At 43.5% G+C, this 22,044-nt stretch overlaps 1 protein-coding gene and 1 long non-coding RNA gene across 5 annotated transcripts in view; one reads left to right on the forward strand and one right to left on the reverse strand.

The window, feature by feature from the left end:
* The window catches only part of PHACTR1 (phosphatase and actin regulator 1), a 507,238-nt gene that overhangs the window by 350,358 nt on the left and 134,836 nt on the right, over positions 1–22,044 (reverse strand). The window lies entirely within an intron of this gene.
* LOC118908197 (uncharacterized) lies at positions 2,951–21,135 on the forward strand. 2 transcript variants are annotated; one of them, XR_008994379.1, is made up of 6 exons: positions 2,951–3,037; positions 5,882–5,961; positions 7,802–7,945; positions 11,394–12,531; positions 13,416–13,600; positions 15,462–21,135. It is a non-coding gene; the product is annotated as an uncharacterized LOC118908197 (long non-coding RNA). The 2 variants fall into 2 exon arrangements; XR_008994380.1 differs by having other exon boundaries at positions 13,419–13,600.

The following is a 22,044-nucleotide window of genomic DNA, read 5'->3' on the forward strand; positions in this document are numbered from 1 at the left end:
GGGTGCGTTTGAGACCCAAGGAACAGCATATGCAAAGGGCTTGGGGAGAGACCCAGCAAGGCAAGCCTAAGGCCTATGCTGGAGTGCAGTGCGGGGCAGCTGGCTGACACAGAAGGCTGGGAAGACAAGTAGGTGGGAGGTTGGAGAGAACCACACAGCATGCACGCCAAGGAGTTTGAAGGGGTTTGAAGGTGAGCAATAGGGAGGTCCTGATAACAGACGGATTGCAGTATAGAGAGTGTTCTGGCTGCCATGTGGAGACTGGAGCAGAAAAAATGGAAGCAGTGTGTCGTGCCAGAAGGTGGCCGAGGTGATCCCTGGGCAAGTCCACACCAGCCGCCTAGAATACAGCAGCAGGGGTTGCGAAGGGGTGAAGGTTTGTGGTGATAACTCTTATTTATTACTCAGTTCAATTAGTTGCTGTTCTCAGAAAAGTTTCCTTGAAGAAGAATGCACGTGATCACCTTGTTTTGAGAACCTGTTTTTGGATCCAACTTCTCCCCACCTGCCGCTGACCCTGCTGAGTGGATTTAGGTGGAATTCACTGTGACAGCAAACTGCTGGAGCCAGCATACGGGGAATTTAAACTTCAATACCAAGGAGGCGTCAATCGAACTTTTGGCTACTTTACTTTGAATTGTACGTTTAACACACTGGAGATAGATACAGAACTGACCTTTTTCATTCTCTACAGAGACCCTTCCACCCCTCCAAAAAAAATACAGAAGTGATACTTAAGAGATGAGAAAGAACTACAAAATGATCAAACCCAATTGCATGGGAAGAAAAATCCAAGGAACTGTCAGTTCACTGCAGCTTTACAAATGAGACATTTTATTCCCTAAAGCAATATGGTTAGAGCTGTTTTTGGCACTGAAGATCGTCTCTCCGTTGTTTACTTTTATTTTTAACTCGAGTCTCCCAGGAAGCAGGGACTGCATCCAATGCCATTATCTCATTTTTGTCCCATGAGATAATCTGGCATTTTGGTCCCGTGTGAAGCACTTAATTGTACCTCGGGGTGGGGTGGGGTGGGTAAGTGATCTGGGCATGCTCAGTCCAGAAAGGTACGTGTGACATGAGAGCAAACAGTCATCAGGCTAAGGGAACTGTCAAAGGAGTATGTGATCTGTGTTTCTAAGGAATCCGAGAAGGAAAACTCCCTCATAAATCTACCAAATGGTGCTGAACCAATTATAACATAGGCATGTAGTTCCCAAGTTAATTTACTCTATATCATAACTGAAGCCTATTTTAATACTCTTGTTGAGTTACAAGTATAATGCCTGCTAATGGGTTTACTATAGTACAAAAAAGAAACTTTTTGTACACAAGGGTTATGATTGGTGTATGTTAAGTAATTGTGGTTTTGACAAGTTTTCTAATAGGTATTTACTCTGTGTGCATTACTTCTGTTGTTAATTTCCAAAAATAGCTCAGAGAGGTTCCAGTTAGCATGAAGATACAGAACTTGAGGCATTGTATCTTAGAATCTAGGACCCCATGGCATTACATTGTCACCTTGAGCCACTCAAGGTGGGCTTCTTTACCAGGGCTGTCTCCTCTCCGTGAGGTCTCCCTCAACATGAAATCTATAGGTAGCTCCACTTAGAGAGTTTCTCTATTCTGGCTGCACATTAGAATTACCCTGGAGTTCTGGAAAATATATGTGGGTGAGACCCACCCAAGACAAATTCAGTCAGAATTGCCAGGGGCTGGGATTCAGGCCTGCCTAGCTGAAAGTTTCCCCAGGGAATTCTAATTTTCAGACAGACTTGAGGATCACAGAAAAAAGCTGGGGGTAAGATGGTCTTACTTCGGACTCATTTTGATGGGTAAAATTAGCATGAGCCACAGCAGTCTTCTGCATTAGAACTTGTATTTTATTTAGAAAGCAGTCCCTGCCCTTGTGGAGGCTGGACCCATAATCACAAGGGAGTCTGAGGGACCCCTTTACTATGCATGCTAGCTACTATCTTGTAGAACTCATAAAATTCCACTGCCTTTGCTTATTATAATCTTGTTCATAATAAAACCACAAAGAATAATAGTATCAGATGACAGTAAATTAGTTACATAAAATAGGATTTCTCCCAAGTGGAATATTATACAGGTATTAAAAGCAGTTATTCAAATTGCTTATTCACATTCACTTCTTTAACAACTACTTTTAGAGAAGCCCCTGTGTGCCAAATATTGTTCTAGGCTCTAGAAATATAGAAGCAAACAAGAAAGTGGCATTAACATTTTGTTTTAAAAAGTTAGTTTAAAAACAGCATGCATATTATGACACTACTTTTGAAACATATATGCATAAAAATATAGAAGATATACATTAAAATGTTAGTTGAGATAGTTATTTCTGTGTGATGGGATTAAGGGCGATTTTAATTTTCTTTCATTTGGGGGGGGATTTTTTTCTATGCTGGGTATTTATTATTCACATAATTTAATGTAAATGAGGTACATATTCCACTATGTTGCTCAGATGTTTCACAACTCTAATGGGAACATTTTAAGTGACTTGTCATATAACAGGATTTGTCCAGTTCCCGTAGGGATGACAGCGTGACTGGGCTTTAAGGTCAGCTAGCAGCTCCAGAAGTTCAATGCCTCCTAAGACCTGGCAGTGTGAATCCGGTCACTGACGTTTAAAGTGTACTAAGTAATGGTTACAGTAATACTCCCAGGCTTCCTTACTCTTTCTTTTCATCAACTTATTTTTCTGTGCAGGTAGCCTGCGATAGGAAGGGCTCTAGAAAATACTTGTTGACTACCGAGTGAAGGGTGGCAAGCAAGGCTGGTTAACCTGTGCTGAATCACTCACATGCACTATTGAAAGTAGCCACAAGATGGCGATAAAGTTTACAAAGTGAAAGTGGGGAAAGAGGTGTAACTAAAAACTGCAGGTCAGGAGGGGAAGTTGGGTTCCCATGCAAATTGCCATTGATGTGAGTCACTTGCCAGCACAATATCTTCTGCCTGAGGGAGGCTGCCCTGCCTTGCCCCGCACGAAAGAGAATGCAGCTAGCCTCAAGTAAGTAGAAATGGGGGCTCTTGAATCTTCTCTAAAGATAGGGCTGCATTGCTGAACCTGGAGGCCTGGTGTGACTCCTGACTTTAAAAAGGGTTATAGCCTTGAGTGAGCCTGTGTGGAAAAGTACAATCTTCAGGAAGGGTGGAAGAAGAGAGAAGATGAAAGCAAACGGTTTCTTTGCCTTTGGTCAGTCTCAGGGCTGGAAAGAGGCTGACAGGTAGTTGGAGGCTCCTGGTGTTAACATCACGCAGGCTGCAGAGGCCCTGGGGCACAGTGGGGCACAAGGAGTGGGAGGCCCAAAGCACAGGTTTAAAAATCCATGTATTTAATAACGACGGGATCACAGGGCCATGTGGCATGTATCTAGAACCTGGAGCCAGTTTATGAGTTATCATGTTGCTCACTAACGTTTAAGCCATTTTGCTCTTGTTCTGGTAGCAATTCCTGTGGAGAATCTGGAGACAGAGGGACAGCAGAAAACTTCAAAGCAGCAATTTTCTACTGTTGACAAATAAAAGTTTATTGAAAGCTAAGAGCAACGTCTTGCTCCCCTTGCCTCTAATTGTGGATTTCAGTGTCCCAGCCAACATAGCACTTGTGCATCTAATGCAAAGAGCACAGGCTCAGAGTCAGGCAGCTTGTGAGCCTCAGCTTTGCACGTGGCTGGTGAGGTGACCCTTTCTGAGCTGCCAGTTTTCTCTCCTGTACAAGGGCTCTTACAGGCAGTGTCAGTGTTCATACAGTGCCTAGCACAGCCCAGCACATAGTAGGGGCTGGAATAATGGGATTTTCCTTCCTTTCCAATCTCGTTTTTAGCCACATTCCTGGCCTAAGAATATTGCCTGGGTAATCTTTATATTGTCAAGACTCCACAATAATAATTCTTTCCCTCCTAAGTCTCTGGAAGCCTCTATCTCCCTTTCTTGCCTTAAGAAATGCCAGCATTACCTCAAACCCTGGCTCAGGTCGGCCTGCCTCTTCCCCATCACCCCATCCCTGAACAGCCTTCTGGTGAAACCGATTCTTTACTGGCATCATTTCATCACTTGCAGGACTTGCCCTCTAGTTAGAGATGGTGGTCTCCATGACTCCCACCCTCCTAAACCCACTTCATGCATTCTCTGAAGACAGAGATCATGGCCATGTCTTACAGATCCTCATAGCTCTTGTAATAAGTGGAAGGATGGACTTATTACTCATTACTCATACTGTCCTATCTGCATGGAAAGGAAAATGTGTCTGGAACAGTAACTGCCACTGCTTTGGCTCTGTTTTACCATTAGCTCAGGACACAGTCACAAAAATGAAACATTTCAAAAGACTGTATTATGTTCACTATATTATTTCCAAACTTGATTCTCTACTTGAAGATTCTGCAACTAAGTTCCCCTGTCCCCCGGCCAAACAGAAAACAAAAAACCTGCATGTAACCATAAATCGAGGGGGTATATTTCACAGTTCCCTCTGATGGACCCAGATGTGGTTCTTTCCTACTCTGATCCAGGTCTAAAGAGCCAGTGTCCAGGCAAAAGAGGTCATGCATGTGTAGCCTACTATCTGCACAAGGTGAAGTCCACATTAAATACATTAAATCATAGATGAGCTGGACTCTGTGCCAGACTTTTCAGTTTTTAACAAGGAGAACAATTTTATCTAATGTGCTCCTTTGCCAGACTACTGATTTTGACAACAAGATTCAAACCGAGTGCATCTGCCTGCCCACGCACGTCATTCGGTCGAGCAGCAGGAGAGCTGCTCACTTTTCCAGGGCTTTACCGGGAAGGTTAAGGGTTCATGGTTGCTACATGGCTCACATAGTCAATGTGGACTTTTGGCATATTCATTTAATAAGCTAGTAGCTTCCTAGGGAAAGTGTCTCTCACATGTAGACTCTCTATATACTCCTTAGGAGTGATTGGAAAGTGTTAACAGACCTTACATGTATGATCTCATTCAATCCTCCCAATAATTTTTCAGTCCTCCCATTTTACAGATGAGGCTTGTGAGTTTAAATGACTTGCTTAGCCAACAGGTAGATGGAATGCAAGTCCAGCTGATTTCAGAGTGAACTGTTATTATGTGCAAAACCTCATAAGACCTAGTAAAACCAGATCCTCTTTGGTTCTTTGTTCCTAACCAAACCAAGGATGGGTTGTAGGTGTAGGAAATATGGACTGAAAAATGCTGTCATGGGGGCACAGACACTCTGATAGAAGCCCTAAGCACAAAGGAACTTTGTAGGAAGAGTAGGGAGAACAGGAAGGCTTTTTGACAGTGTAAGTTAGGTCACCAAAACCAGGAGTTATTTGGAGTAGCCGTTGGTCAGGTTTATCCAGCAGAGGGCTCTGGTTTAGACAGCATCCTCAAATTTCAGTTTTTTCTTTCCTCATGATAAAATGCACTCATTTCTCAAACTACATAATGACAGCATCATTTTTGTGATCAAGACAAAGCATTAAGGAGGTTTCCTTCATGTGACATTCAACTTACATTGGGGTAACCTGGTGGAAAGTGAGCACTTAAAAAGATTAGGTTAATGTTTGATTGATTACAAGGGACATCACAGCCACCCCCTTGAGCTCAGTGGCAGGTCTGTAAAATGGGAGGAGTAACACTTGGTTTTTCACATCAGTCACCTAAATGCTACACGATGATGCTGAAACTGCTGATTTTTTTTTTACAGCAGAACTTGATCCCACTTTGGAAATGCTCCTTACTCAAATATGATAAATGAAGGCTTCTATCAGAAAATTTAAAGTGCAAAAGATTTTTTTAACAATTTGTTTGTAAATGAAGGGAGTTATCTGAAGATCTAAAAAAAGCCATACATGGTTTTATTCCAAGGAATGAAGATAGAAATTCACTTTGTCACTCAAGAAATAGCTATTGAATATCAACTTTGTGCCAGGCGTCATTGCTGGTAAGTGGGATACATCAGTGAGCAAAGTAGTCAAAAATTTCTAGTTTCAACAAACTTACAAAACAGAGGGGAAGATAGATATCTAACAGTAAATATGACTTGCAAATTATTAAGAAGGTTAAATGGTAATAAAGTGCTATTGAAAAAGAACAAGGAGAACAGATCAGGAGGACCCGAAGTGGTGGGGCCGTTTTCATTATCAAGAACTATGACCACAGTTTTGCCTCGTTGGGAAGGTGAAATTGAAGTAAGTGAGGGAATTAACCAAGCAGATATGGAGGGGAGGCAGTCCAGGCACAGGGAAGAGGAATGCCTGGAGCAAAGGCCCTAAGATGGGAACCCATTTGTTCCCAGTAGAATGGAGGCCAATGAGGTTGGAACAGAGTGAGTGGGGAGGATGGGAGATGGAAATGGGGGTGTCAGGGCCCGGGTAAGGTATGACCTTGTAAATGACTGGAGGGGATTGCCTTTTGCTATGAATGAAATGGGAGCCAGACCAGGCACATGAGCTGACTTCAGATTTCAAAGGCTGTCCTACTGAGAACTACAGGGAAGCGAGGCTTAAGCAGGAGGCATGTGGCAGGATTCCAGGTGATCTGAGGGGCCTCAGACCCGGTGGCCGCAGTGAAGGCAGAGAATCCGGCAAGCTGGAGTTTCACAGGTGGAACCACACAGTTGCAACAGCCCATTAACAAGCTCTGCCAGTTTGGGGATAGTTTAAAAATAGGAAAAGAAAAAGAAAAGTTGAACCATGGAAGATTCTATCTGAAATCAGATTTCAGATCTATCTTTCAGTTATCTCACTTATTAAATGAATGAATCTGTGAACACAGAAAGCTTTAAATGCGTCAGAATGGCAATGGATAACAAACACTCAAACACTGGCCAAAGGAAGACAGCTTAGCTCATCAGTAGAGCTCTCTTGATGCCATCTGCTCCCAAATGTCACAGAAATTGGAGAGAAGTTTGACAGAATCACTTCAGTTCCTTTCCAGGCATCCAAAGGGCAAAGTGTTAAAGTGGTAGAGACTTGGTGTCAGATTAGCATACGTTCCCAAGTATGCTTGCCTGACATTTGTAATTCTCTCAGCACACACCGACTAGTACATGTTTGATCATTGTATGTCCTTGAGATAGATACAGCTGTAAATATAGACACAGCCTCAGCCAGCCTGCAAAATAGACTTATTGAAGGCCTTCCAATTCAGTAAATACTTGCTTTCCTCTTCCACCCTAGCCCCACCCTGTTGATTTTGATCTCGATGTTGTGACTTGCTTTGGACAATGACATGCCTCATGGAGGCAGAGGCTTTAAGAGGCATTGTATGTTCCCACCAGTTCTCTCAGTTTCCCTCTTGCATCAGCACACACTCCAGATCCCTTCAGCATGCGTTCTGAAACCAGAAGATGCTGGAACAGAGCCACAGATGATGAGAGAGCCCACGTGTAACATGAGTGAGAAATAAATGTTGCAACCTGCTGTTAATTTGGGGTTATTTGTTACTGCAGTAAAACGGACTCATACAGAGTCATCCTGAATTAGTGCATTTTCTAGTTAGCAAAAGGGTTTATTTCTTGGAATGCAAATCTAATTAAAAACACACACTTTATTTACCAAAAATATGCCACTCAATTCACGGCCTTGATAAAGAGTTAAATGGCTAGGGGAAATAAAACTCCCATTTGGAGAGTTTGGGTTTTTAAAGTTTATGAACAATTATAAAATGTCAGCTTAGATAAAATATATTAAAATTTGGATTTCTGTTCAAAACTCTTCTATTAAATGACATTCTTCTTAAGATTAGGAATAATGTCGTACCCATCTTTGTATTCCTGGTGGTTAGAATAATGCCTGGCACACACTGGACAACATTTCAAAATGTTGGTTGAAAGCACAAGAATAAGTAAACTAACAAAGCGCCCGCATCAGCGCTGGAGAATCGCTGCTTTTGTGCCAGCCCGCGGGTAGACTCTGTTGGACGACAAAGGTCGGTGGTGGGGTGGAGAAGGGAGACTATGAGGGCTTAGCTTTGCTGGTGAGTTTTGAGCAAGCCAGGAAGATCTGGGGAAATGAAGAACTGAAGCATTCGGCCCACATTCTACAGTCCTAAGGACTCAGCAGACGGTGGCAAGGGAGTGAGTTTATTACATTTAATCTCCCCCCCACTGGCTTCAGGCCCCAGGCATTCTAGCATGGAGGCCCCTTCTTCCTGCTGTTGCCTATTCAACTAAGTGGAGCTTGTCACCTGGAACTGCACGCTGGTCTGAAACCAGCTACTGAACTCTTAGGACCAACTTTTTCGCCTGGTGATCTATGTCCCTTTAGCCCTCCCTCTACTGCTTCTTAAAGTGGCAGCCAAAGCATTATGCGGGTCTGCAGTCCTTCAGTGTCCACTGGTCTCAGTATCTCGACAGTCCTGGTAGAGACGCAAGCACCAAACTCGCATCATGGCAGCACTTCTCTGCCCTGACTCCTCCCCTTTCTGCGCAAGCACCATCCAGGGCCGGTAACCGGTTTCCCCCTGCGGGTTCTCTGTTTGGGTCTGTGTTGTTTGAGATCTATCCCAGCTACTGGCGTCCTACATTGTCTCTGATATTTGGTCCTAATGAATCACCTCACTTTAAAACTAGAATTTCAATTCATGTAGGAAGCCTGGCCAGCTGTCATCTCCGCCTCTCCTTTTCCCCAGCCAAGCAGTGACGTGGAAGCAGTGGATGCAGCATTTGAGAGCCCAAGTTCTGCTGCTCCTCTGGCTGTGTGGCCATGAGGAAGTTACCTGATCTCTCTGCTTCTCTCCTGCTGTTCATCCGTAAAATGGACCTGACACGACTACTCCAAAGAATTGTTTTGAACATTAAATATAAAAATGTATTTCAAGTGGTAGTGCCAGGACGCATTCAGTGAGAATGGTTATAATAATGGAAATTATTGTTGAGACACTTCTCTCTAATATAGGCATCACTAGCAGTGAGAGTGACCTTTGAACTTGCAAACATTTTTCTTCATTTTCAGGAATGTGTAAGTCTGTGACATTTGAATATTTTTTAAGTTGCATTTTTTGCAAAAAGACAAAAGCTTTAATGTGAGGATATATGTTCTTGTGGCTTACTTTATCACAATGTAACAGTGAGCCAGTCTTAAGGTCACAGTAGAGTCAGAGCCCTTTTCTATTTCACTAAGCTTCCTGGGAAGGGGTTTTAAATGGATCGTGTTCCCAGACCCTCTGTGTCCCCATCACCAGATGAAATCCTCCTCTGTCTTCTGTACTGGAAGGATGCAGATAAAGGACAGTATCTTCTGTAGGGATAAAGTCGCACAAGTGGCTGTGTCATTTTAAGGGACACTTCAAGCAAGAATCCTTCTGGTGAAATGAAACGAGTTTTTACTAGAAAATCATTTTTCCAGATAACAGGAATTCTCTGATCAAAGGCGTGCAGGCATTTCCCTTTAAATGGGTCAAATGACAATTGCCTATATGAAACACCCAAGTTGGGACATTCTTTAGCATTCTGAGAGCCTGCAAGGGACTTGGACCGATGCTTGCTGGCAATCATCCCACAAAACTTTCTCAAACAGCCTCACATGCATGTGGAAAAGCCACTCTGGAGCCACGTGAAAGCGCTTTTCTTTTCCATGGGGCTATCTGGGCCTGACTCCAGTGGAGTGCAGGGAACTCTCTCTGCATTCCATAAGGACTGTGGTAACCTTGCTCCAGTCTGTAGATGTAAGCGAATATCAGTGACACCCTTAGATTCTCACTGTCTCCAGGTCGGCTGAAGGGGGATGATGTTAGAATTACCAGGCACAAAGAGGGCTTTCCCCAAGGAAGGTACTTCTATTCATCCTTCAGGACCCTACTCCTCTGTGACCAGGGCTTAATTATCCAGACAACTCCAATGAACCCCAGTGGCTCCTTTATTTGGCACTCCTATTAGAATATGTTAAGCCAAGCCTGTAATTATTTATGATTAGTGTTTCCTTTCCAAAACTGAATTACCAGAGAGGAAGGATTTGTGTGTGTGTGTGTGTGTGTGTATGTGTAATATGCATAGTGCCTGAAGATTACAGGCATTCAGTGGTGCTGAGTGAATGAGTCAATGATTATATTTGTGCTGCACTGAGGTGTAAGAAAGGCCAAAAATTCCACAATCTGCTGCTCTAATTTTCTGGAGTGAATCATGATGCTCATCTCTGTGTGTATATGATCTCTTTAATGAAAGTTGGTGCTAATTTACAAAGGAACAAAAAGAAAGTGGAAACAAAATCCATGAAGATTTACTGAGCATAGCACTGTGCCAGGGATTGGAAGATAAAAATGTCTGGAGTGGGTCCTTGCCCTGAAGTACTTAGGATCTGCTACGATAATGTGGTGGTGGTGGGGCACGTGGGCAGATGAAAACATACATACTGTTATCTTACAAGACAGTACCTGATGGGGGTCAAAGGCCTGGTATAGTGCAAAGGGAATGATGACTTGCAGGAAGAAAGGAAAAGCAGCAGGAGAAGACATGAAGGAAGACAGAAAGGCAGGGATGTGAATGCCATCAAGATGGCAGGAGCCCCAGCCCCAGGGTCCCAGCGTCACAAACCTGTCCCACAGCTGACACCCATAGGGGACGAGGGGGCAGCAGGACTGAACCATCCCCGGAGGGCATGGAACTCTGAGAACTCAAATCCCTTGGGGCCTGGAGTTTGGGGCATTTCTTTTTCTCTGTTGTGTGATTTTTAACTTTGTAAAAAGATCTTGTACTTTTGGTAAAAAGCTTGCCATCTTCGTTTTGATGGATCTAAGACCACATGCAGTGAGCTGGCTCTCCCTTGGGCACGGGCTGGGTAGACGTCTTCCTGGGGGGCTCCCTCTCCATAACTCGGACTTGTTACCTGGGAACGTGGGGGGACCCTGCGGCTGGCAGCGATCGTCCCGCGGCAGTTAGTGAGCCTCCTGCCAGCCCAGCACCTCCTCCAGGCAGGTGCTTCCCAGGGCCCCCGCACGGGGCTGCCGGGGGCCCACTGATCACCTCTCAGCGGCTGCACACAGAGCTGCCCTGGCACGTCGGGGATAATGAAGTCACTTTCAGCACGACTACGCCAGCTCACATTCATTTATAACGTACTTGGGAACCTAGGCACAAGCCTCACAAGGAAGGGCCCAGATGGAGCCTCGCCATTTTCCAAGGCAGACAGATGCCGCTCTGGAAGGGTGAGGGGCTCACTTCTGCGAGGGGGGCAGCCGACGCGCGGACAAGGGTCCTCAGTCTGCTCTTCCCTTTTTTCATTTTGGTGATTTTCATCTTTCCCAAATTATTCTCTCATTTTGCTGTGGGAGTTCTATTTTGTCCCTGAATTGATCTGAAGCAGCTGAAAGCACTTCTTCCGACACAGCACAGCCTTCAGTTCATATTTATTTTTATGTCTTATTATATTTCTCTTCATAGGTTTCCGGATATGACCATATGGCAGTGGGACCAGTGTCTGCAGGTCATCAGGAGCCGTCCCGTGGGCCCGGCAGCCGGGTGCACGGCTCTGCCATCAGTCCACCGCCCCGTGGGGTACGCGGCCTCCCCTCCTCTTACCACGGCTCCTTTCCCCGAAGAGCCTTTAGTTTCCCCCTTTCCACTCCTAATCCTCTCCTACCAGGAGCTACTTTCTCTTACATTCTTCTCCCCTTAAATTCGTATCTCATTTTTCAACCCTGTTTCCCACACAAAGATTCCCAGGGGCAGGCAGGTAATGGCACCTGCCTTCCTGTCGCCTTCCCTCACCTGTAGGGGTCCCAGCCCCTGGCCAAGGCCCTGTTCCTGAATTCCAGGCTCTTCAATGTCTCTGCAGCACGTGGCCGTGTTGAATTCCCTCCCTCCCTCCCCCATCCTCCCTCCCTGTCTCCCTCCCTCCCACGCTTCTGTGTCTTGCTTCTTTCCTACCTCTTTGATCTCACTTTTTACTCTCTCCTTCCTGCCTCCTGAAGAATGGATGCTTCCAAGGGATTGCACTGTAACCTTCTGCTCTTCCCTTCCTCAACCCTCTGCCCACCTCCAGCATTATGGTTTTATTCATTCATTTACTCAAATGTCTTTATATTTATGGGGTTTAACAGTAGGTAGGACCATTTACTAGGAATGTCAAGTCCTGCCATGTCCCAGATCCTTTTCTAGGCCCTGGACCTAGTGGGAACACGACCAGGGCCCTGTTCTCCAGAGGGAAGCAGACAGTGAACAAGTAAACAGACATATCACAACTGCAGACGGTGGTAGGTGTTAAAAGGTAAGTAAAAGAGACTGATGGGGATAGAGTGGGGGCACTGCTGCCCTGTCTTAGTGGTCAGGGCGGGCTCCTCTTGGAGGTGACACGTGACCTGATCCTGAGTGATAAGGAAGCCATCCGCATCTTTGGCAGAAGCGTATTCAGGGTGTGGAGCTGAGATGTCAGTGATGTCTATACAGATGACTCTGAACTCAGGGCCACATTTCATGACTTCTTTTAAATTGAAGTACAGATGACTCACAATATTATATTGGTTTCAGGTGCACAACATAGTGATTTGACAATTATACACATTATGCAATGCCCACCACGGTAAGTGTATTAAGTCAAGACACAGAAGCAACACAGTTCATGGCTTTGAGGGGCTCTCATTCTCCTTGTGTCCCTCCTAGCTGTTATTACCACTGCCTTGGCAGGTCCCCCTTGTCTGCAACCAAACTCAGCACTCCCACACAAAGGGGCTCCCTCGTTCCTGACTCGGCCACCTCGGCTGCCAGTGCCAGTTAGGCTGGGAATGGTAGTCACCTAGCACATATCCTTGGCCTCCTTCTTGATACTCAGTGTGGTAGAAGGAGCCCCTAGTGTCCCTTCTGTTCCCTTATCCTCCACACTTCAATGCAGCTCCCTGCAGCCCGGTTGCTACCTGCACTGCTCGTCCTGTGAGCCACAGTGACATGAACACATTTACTGCAGATGTAACTCTGACAGGCACTGTGCTGGGCACTCTACCCCACCGGCTCATCCTGTCTGCAAGGTGGTGTGAACAGCCCTGTTTTACAGATGGAGAAGCAGGCTTGGTATCCCCCCTAGATCATAGCCTTCATGTTGCCATTCCTTGTCATCTAATGAAAAACAACCTATCTTCTAGCCTGACAAACAAGGCCCCAAGCTTCCTTTTGAGCCACAGCTTACCTGTTGCCCCCAACATGAAATCTTTGACCCTGCTAGTTAATAACTCTCTTCTGCCTTTACCCATCCCACTTTCTCACCCTGACCTTCATGTCTGGGATGCCTTGCCCTTTTCTTTTTGCTTGTTTGAGTCCTGCTTAATTCTTTGCCCCTCTTCTCAATGACGTGTTCTGCATTCACTTAGGCCATGAAGACCCACATCACATATAATTTGGGAATCAATTTTTTTTGGCTCTTGATCGTGCACTAATTCCCTCAAATTAACTGTGACTGTATCTGTTTTCCAGCAGAGCATGGTGGCTTAAAGTGTACACTCTGAAGACAATCTCAGGGTTTGAATCCCAGGTCTGTCCCAGAGTGGCTCCATGATCTCTAGGGTTCCAGTTCCTCATTGATAAACTGTTGATGATAAAAGGATCCATCTCAAGTGTTGTCACGAGGTTTTAAATGAGCGAATGCACATAAGCATGTGGTAAGTCTGGCACACAGTGCACATTCAGTAAGTGTTAGACATTAGCACCCCAGCCTAGCAGGGTATTTGGGGGATAAAGAGGCCTCAATGAATATCCTTTCAGTATTGATTCATTCAAATCAATAAATATGTGCATAACAGTCTTCTCAGTACCCTGAGGTCAGAGAAACACCCTTGTTAGAACAGAAGAATTGCTCCAGTGGACCAGATTCATCACTTTTATTTGTGAAGGAAGTGTGGTATTGGAGTGGGTGTTGTGGAGTCTAATTCCCTGGGTTCAAATACTGACACTCTACTTCTGTGCTGCTTGGTTTTATGATCTGAAAAATGGGGATGGAAATATTATCTGCTCCAGAGAGTTCTTGTGAAGATCAAAGAAAGATAGTAACAGCAAAATACTTAGTACTCAGTGTTAGCTCTTGATATCATTATGTATTGTTACTGATCTGGCCCTGTGTAAGTCTCTGACAGGGGCACACAGATCTGAGGGAAGGGTCACAGATAAGATCTGAAGGAATTAGGAGGAAGGAAATAATTAGAGCAGGAGTCTTGAAGCTTCCAGAGGATTCCAGATGATTCTGGAGGAATGCAGAAAGACACCTAGGAGTTCTCAGAGCCTCCCAGCTGCCTGACTCAAGGCTTCCCTGAACGGGGTTACATTTAAATTAGCTGAGCGGCCTTGGACCATGACATTGTTTTCTACTTTCTCAGTTTCCACACTCAACTGGCCAAACAGATCCAGGCTGTCCCTCAGAAAGGTTAATGCTCTCTCAGGTCTCTCCACTCTCTCTGCCTGTGTTTCACACTCATAGTTCAAGTTTCTTGCTCCGAGGTCTGCCGCCGCCTCCTAAAATCTTTACTGCCTCCAGCCAGGCCTCTGTGATCCACTCTGCATTTGAGTAAAGTTAGCCTGCTTGAAAAACATGACTGCAAGCAAAAACTGTATGAAAATATTGAAACTGAGTCATGGGCTGCATCTCTAGACTATTAACCACCCCTGCTGCTACACATGTCGTCTCAGTGCTGTTGATACAAGAAGAGGCAGAGGTGAAATTTTAAGTGGATGAAGGATTGATTGCTTGGAGCCATAAATTCCAAATAAGTCCACAGAAAGTGGTGCATCTGAATCTGTTTCCTGCCTCTTCATCCACCTCCTTTCATTTCACACAACAGCTCCAAAGTATAATATTTAACACAAGGCAAGTAAAAAGGGAGACAAGGTATCTTAATGATGCCGAGCAGCACACAGGTGGCTCTAAATATTTTAGAAGTGATTCCATCCTCAGAGGCCTGCTCTTGAAGCCCCAGGGCCACCATGTTACCACCCTGAACTCCAACGACACCTGTAGATGTTGGCTTATTACTCAGCCCTTGGTTACATACAGCATTGTGTTTCTTTCAAAATACTCCATGTGGAAGTTAGCTTGGCTTCCCTGCAAGATGGCAAATCTCCTTAGGACAGGCACTGGGGACTCAAGAAGTTTCACTCTCTTGTTCTGGCTTTACTGCCTGTTGGTTCTATGACCTTGGAAATAATTTCAATCTCCTTCTCTCTATCTCTCAGATAGGGGTTGAATTATATGTGTAAGCCCCTGCTGAGCAGCAGAATTCTCTCAAAGTCTTGCCCATAAAAAAGTTCATTCATCCATGCATTTGGATCAATAAATCCATAACAACTTATTATTTTCTCAATCCACAGACGTTTCAAATATCTATGATTTTGTGGGGATCATAAAATTTTTATTTAAAAGGGGGTCCTTATATACATGGCAAAATTAGATAAACTCCTGAGATCCTTTCCTGCTCTAATGTTTATTCATCCCTTTATTTAATAAATATTCATGGAAGACTTCCTCCATAGGCACTCTGGGACCACAGGTGAGAAGTGGGATTTCGCCCTCAAGGAGCAACGGACCTAAAGAGACGATTACAATCCAACATGACGTGAGCAGGAAACACGTACTGGGGACTCCCTAAAATTTTACATGAGGGCATCACCTCATGTTTGCCCACTGTCAGACAGGTCCTCTGATCATCCCTATTTAATGAAGTAGCAGTTGATGGCTGGACAATGAATGAGCCCCATGGAAGAAAACTCCATCTGACTCCAAAGCCTGCATTCTTAACACTCAACCAAAATTGCTCTGACGAAGGGGAGCGTGTGGTGTGCTGGGAGAGCGAATGGAGGAAGGAAGGTTTGGAGGGAGACACAGCAAGCATCACAGGGTGCTGACAGCATCCCATGAATGGGGATGTAGCTAGAGAAGCAGGAAGCACATTCCCGGAAGAAGTGAGCGCAAATGCGAAGCCGGGCAGTGTGAAAGCCCAGGGGACACCAGGAGCATCTGGGGTTCTGTGTGCTGGAACAGGATGATGGCGTGTGGAGTAAGGCTGAGGAGTAAAGGGCCAGAATGTATGCCTCTCTGCACTCCAGCTCTTCCGTATAGCGGGCGGTCTAGTGTACAGCAGGTGCCCTCTCTCCTTGCTTGGTGATTAGGACAGAATGGGGCACATTGTTTTTTTATGCAGTGTTGACCAGTATTTTCATACAGAGGATGCATTATCATGACAACTACTCTACCTTCACCCTAAGTTGACAGACAGGCCTTTGATGAACAAATGCTGAACTTCAGAAGGAAACAGCCTCATATACCCCAAATGCAGCACATCACAATCATGACAATTGCACAACGGGCGTACATGCAAGTCATTTTAGTGCAGCCCTCTGAAGTGAAGGCTTTTAGTATTCACGCTGATGGCTTGTTGTGAGCCTTGCCTAAGGATGCTGTGAGGGGCATTTTTTTCTTGAAATAATTTTGGAACCAGTGTTTCTGAGTCTGTGTAGAGTCTCTTTAGTTGGACTGCACAGATTCAGGATCTCCAGGCTCAGTCTTGCAGATTAAGTCTTCCCTGAGAAGACAGTGATGTTTTTTCATTCCTAAAAGCAGGGCTTAGCTGAAGCTTAAGAGGAACATTTTATTTTTTTCTACCAGAGCAGAAGTCAAACTCTGACGTTTACTAGACATGTGGCTTTGGATAAGTCTCTTACCTGTTTCTTATCTCAGTTTCCTTATCTGTACAATGGGAACAATGGTATTAATATGAGTATTGTTACTATTATAAATAATACATCATTGGATCATTATGAAGGTTATAAAATTAACACACGCTCCTTGTAGAAGAGTGCCAGGCTCACTGTGAGCAGCCCTGAATTATGTGTTCCTTGCATTAGGGAGGCTTCACTGAAAGCAGGAGTGAAATCAAGGCTTTGTTCTGCTCACTAAGGCCAGAGCCACGCAGATGGGCCCCGTTGCTAATTGGCACAAAGGCACAGGATGGGTTAGCAGCAGTCCTGCTGGAGAAGCACTAAATTTGCCCTCATCTACTCACATGGCTTTGCTCTCTTCATTTTGTGACTATTGAGAAGTATTTGTGAAATAGATACACTGAAAAGCTGCATTCGATTGGTTATTGGTTATAAAACGTCTCCAATCTTGCCATTCATGTTTTTAACACCCCTAGCTTTATTAGAACATTTGGTCAAGAAACACTTGGGGAAACAGTCTTTCTTGATTATTCCTTGCCACGACCCTGGTCCTCCTCTCCATGCACCTACAAGCACACCGATGGCACCTCACAAGGCTGCTATGGCATATGCCATCACGGGGCATGCTGGGTTTCTCCCATCCCTCTCAGAAAAGCTTGAGACATACTGACGATGCAAGCCAAGCTTACCTAGCAATTTCTCCATTGATTTGAACTAACACTCTCCATGGCTACATGGGAGCCCACACATATCTCCACATTCTCCACAACAGCAATTTCCAAAGAAAAAAAATAACCCAAACAAACAATAGCACCTGGACAACACGGGGGGTTGGCCTTAGAGGTCAAACTGGACTGGGCAGCTTCTGTTACTCGACTATCAAGAACAACTAATAAATGCCTGATTTTTATTTAGAGGAGCAGCAAATAACATTGACGGAGCCCTTGATTTGGGATCAGAAAGCTGAGCTTGACTTTTGGCTCTGGGTGACCTTGAGCAAATGCACCAAATTCCTCCCTCAGCACTGAAATGGGCCTTAGTGGTCAAGATGCACATACTGAGGTGGAGAGTTTAAGGGTCTTGCCAAACATGACTAAGTTCACAGCGGAGCTGGGACCCCTGCACCTCGGCTCCTAGCCTAGGGGTCTAGGAGAACCAAGCCCCATGGAGCCAGGATGAAGGATAAATGGTTTTTCCAGATAAATCACAACATGTATTCTATTGGACACATTAGGCATAAAGTCCACATATAAAATTTCTGTGGGAATTCAATCTTTATGTTTCTGAGTTATTCGGAGTTAACCCTCCTAAATGGTATCTTTTTTGAAAACTAACAATGTCCAAAATGCCCTTTAAGTTTGTTGTTGTTTTTTTTTTACTTTTTTTTTGCACAGAAATAGGAACTTCTTTGCCAGGAATAAACACATTTGAATGCCAGAGGATTTTAAATTCTCTTTCAGATTCACTCTCTGCCAAATCAAAGTTAGTTCCAATCCTCTATTTAGAAGGAGAGAGGAGGGAGGGGCTGTTCCGGCTCCCTCATAACTGCTGAAATAAGCAAAGCTTATCTGAAGTCATTGGAGTGAGTGCTTTTACTTTACTGAAATGTTACAAGGATTTTGGAATGTGGTAGGTGGAAATCAGCATTATTAGTATATTTGTTATGGTTCAAGGTAAAGACTCACTGAGGCGCTGTTTCTATGTTTTACTAGAGGTCCTTTCAATGATCCTTGACATTGCATTTGGGAATGTGTTTGATCACCAAATTATCACAGCCAAGAGAGGGATGGGCATGGTGGGTGGCTCAGCGAGGATGTAGTGCATGCTGGGAGCCTCGTGTCGCCTACCAACTAGGAGAGGCTTAGCTAAAAGGAACAGACATGGAGACACTCGGAAAATGGATGCAGAGCATTTGGTGATCATGGGATAAGCCTTGATTTGAGAAAGAAGAAAGACATAATTAATGGTCATTTGGCATTTATAAAACTGTTCTAAAAGCTGAAACTATCATTATAGAAACAGGGCATTGCATCGTAATGAGTGTTACTAAGTCAGGTTGTGTTCCAAAATGAGTTCAGCTCTCTGCATAGTGTCAGTGCTCAGGTGCCTTCTCAGACACTACTCATCCCGAACATTCTGGAAAAACAAACCAGGAGAATCCAGAGCTTCCCTAGATTTTGTTACTCAAAGCATCTTAAGCTGTCTAGTAACACTGGCATCATCTGGGAGCTTCTTAGAAATTCAGGATTTTAGGTCCATTCAGATCTACTGAATCAGAATCTAGATTTAAACAAAATTCCCAAGTGATTTATATGCACATTGAAGTTTGAGAAATATTGTTCTAAAGCAGAGGTGAGTAAACTTCTTCTGCCAAGGATCAGGTAGTAAATATTTCAGCCTTTTCATATCCAAAAGTCTCTGCCATGTTTCTGCATGGACAATCTGTAAACACACAGGCATGGCTCAGTGCCAATAAACGTCATTTACAACACCCGGTGGAGTTGGATTTGGCCCTTGGGTGAAGAACGAGAATGATGAAGGATGTCAGGGGCATTGTGCTGATGGGGGGGGGGGGGGCAAGAAGTTGAATTACAAATATCACAGTATTGAAACAAACCAGGCTCACAATTCATCAACATGTAATTGGAAATTCTCCTTCTTAGGGGCTAAAATACTTGCATCCTGTATCCCCTACTTTCTTCCTTTTATTGGGCTACCGGGAGTTATTAAAGAGGTTGTATGTGAAGTCAGAGAGCAGAGAAATGAAAAGGTAGGGGTGTGTGTCTGTGGGTGTGGGTGTGCTATTAGTTTTTCCTCAAGCTTTCATTATGGAGACCTTCAAGCATCCAGTAAAAGTGGAGTTAATAGTATAAGAAACTGTCCTATGTCCTTCACATCCACTTGTAACAATATTTTCAAGTTCCTTTCTCCATCCCTCTACTTTAAAAAATTCAGGATATTTTAAAATAAATCTAACCATCATGTTACATGTCACTAATAAATATTGCAGTGTGTACCTTGAACAGATAAAAAGTTTTCTTTTAATGTAGCCACAAAACCCTTCTGAATTTCCTAGCTTTTTCTAATGATACGCTTGGAAACAATGAAGCTACTGTAGAGATGAGTACCTGTAGCATCTAGATTGTGGTTTTTAAATATCATGTCCCACAGAAAGGGAATGAGGGTCCCCCCTGGTAAGATGGGTGATTCCAGGTCTAGGATGGGAAGTGTACAAAACGAACCAGGTACTTATTAATTATTGCTACAGAAAACAAAGATGCTATCAGAAACTACTGGAGCCATTTCAGAAGGTGTAGAAACTAACTTGAAGGGACTCTTCTTTGCCAAAGACAGAGTAATTTGAGAATCAAAGGTAATAATGACCACAGTGATTAAAACACATTCAGTCTTTCAAAACCCATGTGTCCTTAATGGTACAAAAACTCACTGGTCACCATCTCACTATCCTGAAAATCTGAAAATAAACAGAAGTCATATTTCATGCCTATCACATACTAATTGTATTTCAGGGTATCTAAATGTTTGATGAGGAATCATTTTTCTTTAGAGAAAAATTCCAACTAATAAAGGTAGAAGAAATGAGAGAATTATAAGAGAACAATTTCAACCTCTTATAAAGTAGTGAATCTAGGCAACAATCATCAAATATTTAGACATAACATTGATGAAAACTTCAGAAAGGATAGATCAGGTGGACAATATCTAAGCCCATTAATTAATCTTAACATCAATAAAAGTGGGACAACCAGACATTTCATGACTACCCATGAAGAATTTTTGGCAAAGAATAGAGCCTGAATTTAATCTGGCCACTTTACAGGAACTATGACTATGAGGAAGACAGCCACATGTTAAATGACACCATTGGGGATGAAATGAGCTAAATCTAAAATGTGGGGAATTCTACAGATTAAATCACTTGACTACTTCCACTATAAATGGTATGATAAAAGAGGGAGCAGTTAAGAATTAAAAGAGACTTAAAAGGCTTATAAACCAAATGCAATGTGAGAATCTTTTTTTTTTTTGATCTTGATTAGAACAAACCAATTGCAAAAAGCCACTTGGGAGATAATTTAGACATTTGAACACAGCTTTGGCACATTTGGGAGGGGAATCTGAGATTTGTGAACACCTGGTGAATCAGGTGCTCTTGTACCAAGGTCCAATAACTCATAGTGCTGGATAAATAAAGACAAATTCTTTTTATTTGTCCTCTTTTCCTTGGATCTAGCAGTCCATTTTGTTATGAAGCCTTTCTTTCTTAGTTTTTGATCTTCATAGTTGCCATTATATGCCTTTGATTCCTCCCTGGGTTGAACAGATTTGGGCCTTTTTATGTTTCAGCCACACGTTTACTGACAGTCTCCTGTAACTCTTGTGACTTCTCCACAAGTCTAAGTTCATTCATTATAGATGATAATTACAGTGCTATTCCCAAGATGGTAATTTTATTTCCTGGGTTTGAGAACTAACTATTTTCCCTCATGCACTGATATTAGCACTTGTCTTTTAGAGCAAGTTGATTTTAAAAAAATCACTTTGATGAAGACCTTTAAAAGCTGATAAAAGTCAGTTTCCCATCTCTTGTCAGTCCAAGGATTCCTCTCATGGAATCAATGTGGGCATAAAGCATGTGCCATGGCGTTCTCTGTGTTACAAGGATGGGGGATGACCCTTTGATGTACTCAGAAGGGGACGCATAATGTGCTGCAGCAAGCAGAGGACCAGAAAGAGAGGAAAGCACATGGGTGCGTGTGTGTGTGCAACTATGGATGCACCTGCTGTAGACCCTTCAGATAAAGTCCCCAAGGAATCAGGCTACTCTGTGTTTTCTAGATAAATGTAATTTTAAACTTATCAGGAGCTAACATTTTCTAATAAAAATCACTCTACCAAATCCCTCTCCAAACAGGAAACTGAAAAAATCCCCGTGATGAAACATGTAATCATACATTAATGAGTCCTCCATTTAGGTGAATTGAATTAGGTTGTAAGCAACAGTCTGAATAAAAGGGAAAAAGAGAAAAAGAAAAGTATGCCAAGCAAGATACACATTTCCTGAAATGAGCATGTCAAAGAATCCCTTTGAATTGACAGAGCAATGTGTTATTACACCTACGTATACTGCTACAGTCTCTGACATCTTATTGAAGAAAAATGTGCATGTTTCCTTTGAGCCAATTAGGGATTTGTTGATGCATGGGAAGCACTGCAGTTTGTTTTTTTACTGTGTCCCTATTCAGCTACAGTGATCGTTCAGCCAGCTAATTTGCTTTCTGTCTTTTATTCTATCCAACAAAATGTACTGAGGTCCTGTCACTAGCACTTTGCCAGCACTGTAGGGACATATAAATTATCACACTATAAAATAGGT

Source organism: Manis pentadactyla, chromosome 16 (genome assembly GCF_030020395.1).
Source record: "Manis pentadactyla isolate mManPen7 chromosome 16, mManPen7.hap1, whole genome shotgun sequence".
In the NCBI taxonomy this organism is placed as follows: Eukaryota; Metazoa; Chordata; class Mammalia; order Pholidota; family Manidae; genus Manis; species Manis pentadactyla.